Genomic DNA, 13,857 nt, shown 5'->3' with positions numbered 1-13,857 from the left:
ATTTATGCATCAATTACTTACTCATGTAAACCCTAGTAGCTAGTCTAGTATAAATAGGATAAGTTACTAGTGTATTAGTAATCTTTTGACAGTTTAATCTTTTGACTTTGTAATCTTTTGACCATTCGGTCTTTTGATCATCTTCATGGGGGCTGGCCACTCGGCCATGCCTGAACCTTTCACTTATGTATTTTCAACAGTGGAGTTTCTACACACCATAGATTAAAGGTGTGGAGCTCTGCTGTACCTCAAGTTTCGATATAATTACTATTATCTTCTATTCAATTCTCTTCTATCCTTATTCCAAGATATACGTTATACTTAACTTTGATGAATGTGATGATCCGTGACACTCATCATCATTCTCACCTATGAACGCGCGTGGCTGACAACCACTTCCGTTCTACTCTAGGCCGGGCGCATATTATTCCAACCTGATTGAGAACCGACAGATGATTAGCCGTGCTGTGACAGAGCATAAGAACGTTTTCACTGAGAGGATGGGATGTAGCCATTGACAACAGTGATGCCCTATATACAGCTTGCCATGGAAAGGAGTAGGAAGGATTGGATGAATGTAATAAGAAAATAGAGATACGAGAGGAGCACAGCATCTTCACACACTTATCTGAAATTCCCACTATTGCTTTACATAAGTATTTCTATCCCTTTTTATTTTCTATTTATTATTAATTTTTGAATTCATCATAAACCAATTTAATCTGCCTAACTGAGATTTACAAGGTGACCATAGCTTGCTTCATACCAACAATCTCTGTGGGATCGACCCTTACTCACGTAAGGTATTACTTGGATGACCCAGTACACTTGCTGGTAAAGTTGAACGGAGTTGTGGAAAGAAAAAGCTTCTCTAACAGTGCTTGGAATTATTGCTGATCACAATTTCGTCCACCACCCATACATCAAACAATTCAATCTAAGATCCCTTGTTGAGGCATGGCGTAACCATGAGGCAAGTTACCAGCTCTTTGGCAACTGTCACAGTTACGCACAAATTCTCGGGCATCCCTATAGAGAGTAGGCTAGTAGAATCCACGTTGGAGGACCTTAGTGGCTGTTCGCTCACCTCCGAAATGTCCCCCATACTGTGATCCATGGCAATGCCACACGATTCTTTGTGCTTCCTCTCTAGGTACACATCTGCGGATTATTCTGTCTGCACATCTCCTAAGGAGATATGGCTCATCCTATAGGTAGTACTTGGCATCTGAAATTAATTTTTTTCTTTGCGCTCTGCTGTACTCCTGTGGTATGAACCTCACAGCTTTATAATTTGCAATGTCTGCAAACCATGGAGCTTCCTGAATGGCAAAGAGTTGCTCATCTGGAAAGGTCCCGGAGATCTCAGTAGAAGGGAGGGACGCCCCTGCTACTGGTTCTATTCGGGACAGATGATCAGCTACCTGATTTTTTGTCCTTTTTCTGTCTCTTATTTCTATATCAAACTCTTGCAGAAGCAACACCCACCTTATGAGCCTGGGTTTTGAATCCTGCTTTGTGAGTAAGTATTTAAGAGCAGCATAGTCAGTGTACACAATCACTTTTGACCCTACTAAATAGGATCTAAACTTGTCAATGGCATAAACCAATGCAAGTAACTCTTTTTCTGTGGTTGTGTAATTCTTCTGTGCGTCATTTAGAACACGGCTAGCATAATAAATGACGTGCAGAAGCTTGTTATGCCTCTGTCCCAACACTGCACCAATGGCATGGTCACTTGCAACAGACATTAGTTCGAATAGTAGTATCCAGTCTGGTGCAGAGATGACTGGTGTTGTGACCAGTTTAGCTTTCAGGGTCTCAAATGCCTACAGACACTGTGTGTCAAACATGAATGGTGTGCCAGCAGCTAGTAGGTTGCTCAGAGGTTTTGCAATTTTAGAAAAATCCTTTATAAATCTCCTATAGAATCCTGCATGTCCCAGAAAGCTTCTGATTGCCTTAACATTGGCAGGTGGTGGTAAATTTTCAATTACCTCTACCTTTGCTTGATCCACCTCTATTCCCTTGCTTGAAATTTTATGCCCAAGGACAATTCCTTCAGTCACCATAAAGTGATATTTCTCCCAGTTTAAGACCAGGTTAGTCTCTTGGCATCTTTTTAGGACAAGGGCTAGATGATCAAGACAGGAGTTGAATGAGTCTCCAAATAATGAGAAGTCATCCATGAAGACTTCCAGAAACTTCTCTACCATATCAGAGAAGATGGAGAGCATGCACCTCTGAAAGGTAGCAGGTGCATTGCACAGACCAAAAGGCATTCTTCTGTAAGCAAACACGCCAGAAGGACAGGTGAATGCTGTTTTCTCTTGATCTTGAGGGTCCACTGCAATTTTATTTTATAGCCTGAATAGCCATCCAAAAAGCAGTAATAATCATGTCCCGCTAGTCTTTCCAGCAATTGGTCTATGAATGGTAAAGGAAAATGATCCTTTCTGGTGGCTGTATTGAGCCTTCTGTAGTCAATATACATACGCCACCCTGTAACTGTTCTTGTAGGAACCAGTTCATTCTTTTCATTATGAACCACTGTCATGCCTCCCTTCTTGGGGACAACTTGGACAGGGCTCACCTAGGGGCTATCAGAAATTGAATAAATAATCCCAGCCTCTAGTAATTTAGTGACCTCTTTCTGCACAACCTCCTTCATGGCTGGATTTAGCCGCCTCTATGGTTGAACCACTGGCTTGGCATTATCTTCCAAGAGGATCTTGTGCATGCATCTTGCTGGGCTAATGCCCTTAAGATCACTTATGGACCACCCAAGAGCTGTCTTGTGTGTCCTTAGCACTTGAATTAGTGCTTCCTCTTCCTATGAATTTAAAGCAGAGCTTATGATCGCTGGAAAAGTGTCACCTTCTCCCAGAAATGCATACTTCAGGGATGGTGGTAGTGGCTTGAGCTCGGGTTTAGGAGGCTTATCCTCTTCCTGAGGAATTTTCAGAGGTTCTTTTATTTCCTCTGGTTCCTCCATGTCAGGCTGAGCATCTTTAAAGATATCCTCTAACTTTGATTCGAGACTCTCAATCATATAGATCTCTTCCACCAAGGAGTCAATAATATCAGCGTTCATTCAGTCATTTGATGTGTCTGAATGCTGCATAGCTTTGACAGCATTCAACTTAAACTCATCCTCATTGACTCTCAGGGTCACTTTCCCTTTTTATACATCAATGAGAGTTCGTTCAGTCGCTAGGAAGGGTCTTCCTAGGATAAGAGTTGCACTCTTGTGCTCCTCCATTTCCAGCACTACAAAGTCAGTTGGAAAGGCAAATGGCCCAACTTTGACAATCATGTCCTCAATTATGCCTGATGGATATTTAATGGAGCCATCAGCAAGTTGGAGACATATCAGGGTTGGTTTGACTTCTTCAGTCAAACCAAGCTTCCTGATAGTGGATGCAGGTAATGACTGCACTGCATTCTTTAGTGAGAAACACCTTTTCAGTTTCTCTCCAATCCTTCTTATGACTTAAGATCTCTTTCATGAACTTAGCATAAGAAGGTATTTGCTCAAGTGCCTCTGCAAACGGAATCTTTATATAGAGAGTCCTTAGATAGTCTGCAAAATGGGCAAATTGCTTATCCTGTTCCGCTTGGCGGAGTTTCTGAGGATAAGGCATCTTGGCTTTGTATTCTTCAACCTTAGTTACTGCAGGTTTATTCCCTACAGAGGTGGTTGGAGAAGCCTTTTTAGAGGGGTTACTATCAGCACTCTCAGGTGTCTGATTCCTCATTGGCGTTTGAACGCCAAGAATGGGTGAGGAATGGGCGTTTAACACCAACTTTTCCCCCTTTTCTTGCGTTTGAACGCCAGAATTGGGCAAGGAATGGGCGTTTAACGCCAGCTTTTCCCCCCTTTTTGGCGTTTGAACGCCATGAGTATTCCTCTCTGGGCTCTTACTGTCCTCAGAGGGATTTTGAGCAGTGGTTTGGTTATCCTCTGTCATTTGTTCCTTTCTTGGCTTTTTGCTACTTTGAGTAGTGTTATTCAATGTTTTCCCACTCCTCAGTTGAACTGCTTGGCATTCTTCTGTTATTTGTTTAGATAACTGCTATTTTGTCTGATTCAACTGTGATTCTATATTCTTGTTAGCAATTTTTGTTTCTTGGAGCATCTCTTTGAATTCTGCTAACTGTTTTGTCATCAAGAGTAATTGCTAATTAAGCTCAATAATTTGTTCTTGAGAATTAAGATCAGTAGTTACTGCCATAGCTTCTTCTTTTGTAGAGGACTCACTGCTTGAGTATAGATGTTGATTTCTAGCAACAGTATCTATGAGCTCTTGAGCCTCTTCAATCGTCTTCCTCATATGTATAGATTCACCAACTGAGTGGTCTAGAGACATCTGAGCTTTTTCTGTAAGCCCATAGTAGAAGATGTCTAACTGTACCCACTCTGAAAATATTTCAGAGGGGCATTTTCTTAGCATACCTCTGTACTCCCAGGCATTATAAAGAGATTCATTATCCTCTTGTTTAAAGCCTTGGATGTCCAGCCTTAGCTGTGTCATCCTTTTTGGAGGGTAAAATTGATTCAGGAATTTGTCTGATAACTGTCTCCATGTTTTTATGCTTGATGTGGGTTGGTTATTCAACCACCTCTTAGCTTGATCTTTTACAGCAAATAGAAACAGTAATATTCTGTAAACATCCTGATCCACCTCTTTATTACGTACTGTATCAGCAATTTGTAAGAACTGTGCCAGAAACTCAGTAGGTTCTTCATGTGGAAGACCAGAATACTGGCAATTTTGCTGCACCATGATAGTGAGTTGAGGGTTTAGCTCAAAGCTGCTTGCTCTAATGGGAGGTATACAAATGCTACTCCTATATGCAGCTGTAATGGGGTTAGCATATGACCCTAGAGTCCTTCTGGACTGCTCAATTCCACTTAGGTCCATGATGGAGAAAGGGAAATGATGTGGATTCACAAGTAAAGTATAAAATACTTTTTTTTCGTTTTTAATTAAAAATGACCGAAAATAATAAAATAAATAGAAAAGGAAATAAAATAAAATTTTGAAAACTAAAAGAAAATAAAATCAAAGCAAATTGAAAACTAAATCAATCAATTAATTAAAAAGACTTTGGAATTAGCAATTAAGAAGATATGACTGAAAATTATTTTGAAAAAGATTTGATTTTTTAAATGAGGAGAGAGAAAAACAACAAGATGACACCAAACTTAAAATTTTTAGAAAATCAAACACAAATTTTCGAAAATTTTAAAAGAAAACACAAAGAGGACACCAAACTTAGAACTTTTAGAAAATCAAGAAGTGACTAAGAATCATGCAAATTCAAAAAATTACAAGAAAATAAACATATGCAATTGACACTAAACTTAAAATATGAAACTAAACTCAAATAAAGGACTCTAAACTAACAAAAATAAAACAGTCCTAATCTAAGCAACAAGATAGACCGTCAGTTGTCCAAACTTGAACAATCCCCGGCAACGGCGCCAAAAACTTGGTGCACGAAATTGCAATCACACTTTTGCAATTCCGCACAACTAACCAGCAAGTGCACTGGGTCGTCCAAGTAATACCTTACGTGGTAAGGGTAGATCCCACAGAGATTGTTGTCTTGAAGCAAGCTATGGTTATCTTGTAACTCTTAGTCAGGATATCAATAATTCTCAGGTTTAATTGTGAAAAGTAAAAGAACATGAAATAAATACTTGTGTTTTGCAATAATGGAGAACAGGTTGAGGTTTTAGAGATACTCTATCTTCTAAATCTCTGCTTTCCTACTGTCTTCTTCTTCATGCACGCAAGGCTCCTTCCATGGCAAGCTGTATGTAGGGTTTCACTGTTGTCAATGGCTACTTCCCATCCTCTCAGTGAAAATGTTCAACGCGCTCTGTCACAACACGGCTAATCATCTGTCGGTTCTCAATCAGGTTGGAATAGAATCTAGTGATTCTTTTGCGTCTGTCACTAACGCCCAGCCCTCAGGAGTTTGAAGCTCGTCACAGTCATTCAATCTTTGAATCCTACTCAGAATACCACAGACAAGGTTTAGACCTTCCGGATTCTCTTGAATGCCGCCATCAATTCTAGCTTATACCACGAAGATTCTGATTATGAAATCCAAGAGATATTCACTCAATCTAAAGTAGAATGGAGGTGGTTGTCAGGCACACGTTCACAGGTGAGAATGATGATGAGTGTCACGGATCATCACATTCATCAAGTTGAGGAACAAGTGATATCTTAGAATAGAAGCAAGCGTGATTGAATGAAAATCAGTAGTAATTGCATTAATCCATCAAGACACAGCAGAGCTCCTCACCCCCAACCATGGGGTTTAGAGACTCAAGCCGTAGAAGATACAATAAGAAATGTGTAATGTGTCATGAGGTACAGATACAATGTCAAAATATCCTATTTATAGTGAACTAGTAACCTAGACTATACAGAAATGAGTAAATGACGTAAAAATCCACTTCCGGGGTCTACTGAGTGTGTGCTTGGGCTGAGCATTGAAGCTTTCATGTGTAGAGACTTTTCCTAGAGTTAAACGCCAGCTTTTATGCCAGTTTGGGCGTTTAACTCCAATTTTTGTGCCAGTTCCGGCGTTAAACGCTGGGAATTCTGAAGTTGATTTGCAACGCCGGTTTGGGCCATCAAATCTCAAGCAAAGTATGAATTATTATACATTGCTGGAAAGCCCAGGATGTGTACTTTCCAACGCAATTGAGAGCGTGCCAATTGGGCTTTTGTAGCTCCAAAAAATCCACTTCAAGTGCAGGGAGGTCAGAATCCAACAGCATCTGCAGTCCTTTTTCAGCCTCTGAATCAGATTTTTGCTCAGGTCCCTCAATTTCAGCCAAAAATTACCTGAAATCATAGAAAAATACACAAACTCATAGTAAAGCCCAGAAAAGTGAATTTTAAATAAAAACTAATAAAAACATACTAAAAACTAACTAAATGTACTAAAAATATACTAAAAACAGTGCCAAAAAGCGTATAAATTATCCGCTCATCAGTGTGAATTATTGATCAGGAGTTTTCTGTGAAATTTATAAGGTTTGAAAACGGAAAATTAAATAGCTAAAAGTTAAAGCGGAGAATGATAATAAGAGATGTTGTATAGTTAAAATAAAAAGCCTTGACTAGGAGAAAATTAATCGAATTTTCTTTCCTTATTGGTTTTCCCAAGTATAATAGAGAAATGGTTGTTGCTTCTATTTGGTTATCCTTTAATTAATAAAGGAAAGTCAAGTAGGTAACCAACTTCGATTCACAAGTCCTAATCGCTTCCTAATGGAGGATTAGAGTTAGTGATAATCCAATTGGCATCAACTTCCAATTACCTATTAACACTTGAGTATTCCAACTCATGGGTTCCCTATTAATCAACTCCAAAGTCAAGTTGGGAGCTCTACTCCATTGATATGAATGCCATTTCCACAAACATATGAAGGGAGTAGAAAAATGACATGGTAATTGGTGCACGAAATTGTGATCTCTGACAACGGCACCAAAAACTTGGTACACGCGATCGTAATCTCAACACTTTCCTCACAATTCCGCACAACTAACCAGCAAGTGCACTGGGTCGTCCAAGTAATACCTTACGTGAGTAAGGGTCGATCCCACGGAGATTGTCGGCTTGAAGTAAGCTATGGTCATCTTGTAAATCTTAGTCAGGCAGATTCGAATGGTTATGAAGCTTTGATAATTAAAAGATAAATAAACATAAAATAAAGATAGAGATACTTATGTAATTCATTGGTGGAAATTTCAAATAAGCGCATGGAGATGCGTTATTCCTTCTGAATCTCTGCTTTCCTACTGCCTTCATTCAATCATTCATACTCCTTTCCATGGCAAGCTGTATGTTGGAGATCATCGTTGTCAATGGCTACCTCCTGTCCTCTCAGTGAAAATAGTCCTCTACGGTTTCTGTACGGCTAATCAACTATCGGATTTCTCATCTCGGATGAAAAATACCAGGCACAGCTACCGCATGGCTAATCAGCTGTCGGTTCTCGATCGTGTCGGAATAAGATCCAATGATCCTTTTTGCGTCTGTCACTACGCCCCACAGTCGCGAGTTTGAAGCTCGTCACAGTCATCCCTTCCCAGATCCTACTCGGAATACCAAAGACAAGGTTTAGACTTTCTAGATCTCAGGAATGCTACCAATTAATTCTAGCCTATACCACGAAGGTTCTAATCTCAGATTCAGATACGCCATTGTCAGAGGGGAGACGATGTGAATCGTTGATTAGAAACCCAAGAGATATGCATTCAAGCTTGTTTTCATGTAGAACGAAAGTGTTTGTCAGGCACGCGTTCATAAGTGAGAATGGTTATGAGTGTCACTTGATCATCACATTCATCATGTTCTTGTGTGCGAATGAATATCTTAGAATAGGAATAAGCTTGAATTGAATAAAAGAACAATAGTACTTTGCATTAATACTCGAGGAACAGCAGAGCTCGACACCTTAATCTATGGTGTGTAGAAACTCCACCGTTGAAAATACACAAGTGAAAATAGTCTAGGCATGGCCGAGTGGCTAGCCTTTAAGTCTAAGGAAAAATGTTCCAAAGATGATCTAAGATAATCCAAAGATGTCTAATACAATAGTAAAAGGTCCTATTTATACTAGACTAGTTACTAGGGTTTACAGAAATAAGTAAATGATGCAGAAATCTACTTCCGGGCCCACTTAGTGTGTGCTTGGACTGAGCATTGAAGCTTTCATGTGTAGAGACTTTTTTTGGAGTTAAACGCCAGCTTTTATGCCAGTTTGGGCGTTTAACTCCAGCTTTTATCCTGTTTTTGGCGCTTAACGCCAGAATAGGGCAGGAAGTTGGCGTTTGAATGCCAGTTTGCATCGTCAAAACTCGGGCAAAGTATGAACTGTTATATATTGCTGGAAAGCCCAGGATGTCTACTTTCCAACGCAATTGAGAGCGTGCCTATCGGGCTTCTGTAGTTCTAGAAAATCCATTTCGAGTATAGGGAGGTCAGAATCCAACAGCATCTGCAGTTCTTTTTCAACCTCTGAATCAGATTTTTGCTCAAGTCCCTCAATTTCAGCCAGAAAATACCTGAAATTACAGAAAAACATACAAACTCAAAGTAAATTCTAGACATGTGAATTTTTCGTAAAAACTAATAAAAATATACTAAAAAGTAGCTAGATCCTACTAAAATCTACCTAAAAATAATGCCAAAAAGCGTATAAATTATCCGCTCATCACAACACCAAATTTAAATTGTTGCTTGTCCCCAAGCAACTGGAAACAAAATAGAATAAAAAGAATAGAATATACAATGAATCTCACAATATCAATAAAACTTAGTCCCAATTAGATGAGCGGGGCTAGTAGCTTTTTGCTTTTGAACAGTTTTGGCATCTCACTTTATCCTTTGAAATTCAGAATGATTGGCATCTATAGGAACTCAGAATTTTAGATAGTGTTATTGATTCTCCTAGTTGAGTATGTTGATTCTTGAACACAGCTACTTTATGAGTCTTGGCCGTGGCCCTAAGCACTTTGTTTTCCAGTATTACCACCGGATACATAAATGCCACAGACACATAACTGGGTGAACCTTTTCAGATTGTGACTCAGCTTTGCTAAAGTCCCCAATTAGAGGTGTCCAGAGTTCTTAAGCACACTCTTTTGCTTTGGATCACAACTTTAACCACTGAGTCTCAAGCTTTTCACTTGGACCTTCATGACACAAGCACATGGTTAGGGACAGCTTGATTTAGCCGCTTAGGCCTGGATTTTATTTCCTTGGGCCCTCCTATCCCTTTTCACCCTTGCCTTTTGATTTAAAGGGCTATTGGCTTTTTCTACTTGCTTTTTCTTTTTCTTTTAAGTTTTGCCACTTTTTTTCCTTCTTTTTTCGCAAGCTTTCTTATTCACTGCTTTTTCTTGCTTTAAGAATCAATCTTATGATTTTTTAGATTATCAATAACATTTTTATTTGTTAATCATTCTTTCAAGAGCCAACAATTTTAACATTCATAAACTTCACTATAAAAAATATGCAATGTTCAAGCATTCATTCAGAAAACAAAAAGTATTGCCACCACATCAAAATAATTAAACTAATTTCAAGATAAACTTTGAAATTTAAATAATTCTTATTTTTTTGTAATTAGGCACATTTTTCATTTAAGAGAGGTGAAGGATTCATGGAATTATTTATAGCTTTTAAGACATAGATAATAGACACTAATGATCATGTAATGAAGACACAAGCATGGATAACACATAAAGCATAATGTCGAAAAATAGAAAAAATAAGAACAAGGAAATTAAAGAACGGGTCTACCTTAGTGATGGCGGCTAGTTCTTCCTCTTGAAGATCCAATGGTGCTCTTGAGTTCCTTTATGTCTCTTCCTTGCTTTTGTTGCTCCTCCCTCATGGCTATTTGATCTTCTCTAATCTCATGGAGAATGATGGAATGCTCTTGGTGCTCCACCCTTAGTTGGTCCATGTTGTAACTCAAGTCTTCCAAAGAGGTGTTGAGTTGCTCCCAATAGTTGTATGGAGGAAAATGCATCCCTTGAGGCATCTCAGGGATTTCTTGATGAGGAATTTCCTCATGCTCTTGTTAAGGTCCATGAGTGGGTTCTCTTATTTGCTCCATCCTCTTTATAGTGATGGGCTTGTTCTCTTCAATGAGGATGTCTTCCTCTATGACAATTCCAGCTAAACTGCATAGGTGATAAATGAGATGAGGAAAGACTAACCTCGCCAAAGTGGAGGACTTGTCAGCCACCTTGTAGAGTTCTAGAGGTATGATCTCATGAACTTCCACTTCCCCCCAATCATGATACTATGGATCATGATGACTCGATCCACAGTTACTTCAGATCGGTTGCTAGTAGAAATGATGGAGCGTTAGATGAACTCCAACCATTCTCTAGCCACAGGTCTCAATTGAACCGGCTTGCCTCTTGAGTCTCTTTTCCATTGAGCTCCTTCCACACATATGTCCATGAGGACTTGGTCCAATATTTGATCAAAGTTGACCCTTCTAGTGTAGGGGCGTGCGTTTTCTTGCATCATTGGCAAGTTGAACGCCAACCTTACATTTTCCAGACTAAAATCTAAGTATTTCCCCCGAACCATTGTAAGCCAATTCATTGGGTTCGGGTTCATACTTTGATCATGGTTTCTAGTGATCCATGCATTGGCATAGAACTCTTGAACCATTAAGATTTCGACTTATTGAATGGGGTTGGTGAGAACTTTCCAACCTCTTCTTCGGATCTCATGTCGGATCTCTGGATACTCATTCCTTTTGAGCATGAAAGGGACCTCAGGGATCACCTTCTTCTTGGCCACAAGTTCATAGAAGTGGTCTTGATTGACCTTTGGGATGAATCTCTCCATCTCCCATGACTCGAAGGTGGAAGCTTTTGCCTTCTCTTTCCTCTTTCTAGAGGTTTCTCTGACCTTAGGTGCCATAAATGGTTATGGAAAAACAAAAAGTAATGCTTTTACCACACCAAACTTAAAAGGTTTACTCGTCCTCGAGCAAAAGAAGAAAGAAAGAAGGGGAAGAAGAAGAAAATGGAGGAGATGGAGAGAGAGATAGGTTCGGCCAAGGGGGTAGGAGAGTGTTTATGATGTGTAAAAATGAAGGAGTGAAGAGGGGTATTTATAGGGGATTTTTGGGGAAGAAGGATGGAGGTGATTGGTGAAGAGAATATAGGAAAGAGGATAGGATTTGATAGGTGAGTGGTGTTTTGGGTAGAGTGTTATAGAGATGTGTGAGGTGGAGAGAGAGGTGGGGTAGGTGGGGATTCTGTGGGGTCCACAGATCCTAAAGTATCAAGGATTTCTCATCCCTGCACCATTTAGGCGTGTAAACGCCCTCTGTATGCAATATTGGTATTTAACGCCAGACTGTTGCCTATTTCTAGCATTGAACGCCAGCTTTTATACCTTTCCTGACGTTTAACGCCAAGCTGTAGCCTATTTCTGGCGTTAAACGCCAGTCTGCTGCTTCTTTCTGGCACCATTCTGGCGTTTAACGCCCATTCTGCTACTCTTACTGGCGTTTAAACGCCAATAAGTTCATCCTTCAGTGTGTGTTGTTTTTGATGCTATTTTTTTATTTTACTTTGATTTTTTTACAGTTGTTTTTGTGACTCCACATGATCATCAACCTAAAGAAAACATAGAATAATAATGGAAATTCAACATAGATAAATAAAAATTGGGTTGCCTTCCAATAAGCGCTTCTTTAATGTCAATAGCTTAATAGTGGGCTCTCATGGAGCCTCACAGATAATCAGAGCATGGTTGTGGCCTCTCAACACCAAACTTAGAGTTTGGTTATGACCTCTCAACACCAAACTTAGTGTTTGGTTGTGGCCTCCTAACACCAAACTTAGAGTTTGAATGTGGGGGCTTTATTTGACTCTGTATTGATAGAAGCTTTTCATGCTTCTTCTCCATGTGTACAGAAGGAGAACCTTGAGTCTTGAATACAAGGTCGTCCTCATTCAATTGAAGAACCAAATCTCCTCTGTCAACATCAATCACAGCTTTTGTTGTGGCTAGGAAAGGTCTGCCAAGGATGATGGATTCATCCTCATCCTTCCCAGTGTCTAGGATTATGAAGGGGAAAGAAGAGGAAGGAAGAGGGGGAAGGAGGAAGGGGGTGGCGTGGCGATGGGTTCTGGGTGGTCGACGGGGGCGGCGGTGGCTGGTGGTGGTGGCTGGGTGGTTGGGTGGTTGGGGAGAAGAGAGGGAGGAGAAGGGTTTGGGGTGGGGGCGAACGAATGGGTAGGGTTTTGCGTCACAGGGTGTAATCAAATTTGGGCTCACACGATCGCATGGGGCACGCGGTCGCGTGGCTGGGGTGGAATAGGGGTTGATGCGATTGCGTGATCGCATGGAACGGATAAAGGAGGGGATGACACGATCACCTGAGGCATGCGATCACGTCGCTTGAAATTGTGCTAAACGCACGATTCCAGCATCGTGTCAGCACAACTCTCTATCTCATTGTTGGGTGTTGTGCAATCCATGCGACGCGATCGTGTCGCTCACGTTGTCGCGTGGGATTGGTTGTGTGCGATTGACGCGGTCGCATCAGGGACGCGACCGCGTGGTTCATTTTGTGCGAAACGCACAATGGCCACACGATTCCAGCCCAACTTTCTGGGCGTTGGATCTTTACGCCGATTTCTAGGTCACGTGGCCGCGTGAGTGACGCGGATGCGTGGGAGGTATTTTGTCGCAACTGACGCGATCACATGATCGATGCGATCACGTCGCACGCCCTTTTTTTCTCTCTTTTTTTTATGCAGGTATGTAATTATGCAGTATGCAGTGCTAAATGCAAATGTTATGAATAACATCCAGGTTCAATAGAAATAAACAATATAAAATAAACAAAAACGAAATAAAATGGAAACAGAAACGATCATACCATGGTGGGTTGTCTCCCACCTAGCACTTTTAGTTAAAGTCCTTAAGTTGGACATTTGATGAGCTTCCTGTTATGGTGGCTTGTGCTTGAATTCGTCCAGAAATCTCCACCAATGCTTGGAATGCCAATAGCCTCCGGGGTCCCAAACTAGGCATATGAAGCTTCTGAGCAGCTTCAAACAGATTTTCAAGCTCCCGGGGTGATGAATATCAGAATATATTCCATGATCCCAAACTTTGGTTCCAAATCCGCTTTCGTTTTGATCTATACTTTTCCATCCGGGCGGTTTGGAAATTAGATTCTCACCAAGATGACCAAACATTTTTCGAGATCCATTCGATTGAACATGATACCAATCCGTGCACTTCGAGTTGAAGCGTGGAACCTTATTGAACCTTGTA

This window comes from Arachis duranensis, chromosome 3 (genome assembly GCF_000817695.3).
Source record: "Arachis duranensis cultivar V14167 chromosome 3, aradu.V14167.gnm2.J7QH, whole genome shotgun sequence".
Lineage (NCBI taxonomy): Eukaryota > Viridiplantae > Streptophyta > Magnoliopsida > Fabales > Fabaceae > Arachis > Arachis duranensis.
The sequence above is the reverse complement of the archived record's forward strand: the minus strand, read 5'-3'. Positions refer to the sequence as shown.